Source organism: Penaeus monodon, chromosome 34 (genome assembly GCF_015228065.2).
Source record: "Penaeus monodon isolate SGIC_2016 chromosome 34, NSTDA_Pmon_1, whole genome shotgun sequence".
Lineage (NCBI taxonomy): Eukaryota > Metazoa > Arthropoda > Malacostraca > Decapoda > Penaeidae > Penaeus > Penaeus monodon.
The window spans coordinates 8,085,391-8,085,751 of NC_051419.1; the positions used below are offsets into that span (position 1 = coordinate 8,085,391).

The 361-nt window shown below is 33.2% G+C and overlaps 1 protein-coding gene across 1 annotated transcript in view; it reads right to left on the bottom strand.

The window, feature by feature from the left end:
* Positions 1-361, bottom strand: part of LOC119594806 — a gene marked incomplete in the record, with an annotated part of 10,153 nt that overhangs the window by 9,591 nt on the left and 201 nt on the right.

The window sequence follows — 361 nt, forward strand, 5'->3', positions numbered from 1 at the left end:
CTACTAACTGTATCAACTAAAATACATGAACATGTTCACTGTCATGCTGTTTTATACAGAGTATTATACTATACTCGACAGAAATTTCAAAATTTTATCGTTGAATACACTATTACAATACAATAGATATTTGCGAAGTTCTAGTTGGTATCCGTTTACTTATACTATCAGTCTCAATGACACTTAACCTGTTACAGTAGCACCGATATGTTATTCAATACACAAGGAACTGTCACTAACACCTGTTTACAATTTTCACTACAATTTCTGGCTTCATGAGTCCCGTATTTTTTCAATGAATAAAACGAGAGGCAAAACATGTAACGAAGAACATAACTATCTCCACATGGCTGATTTCGTG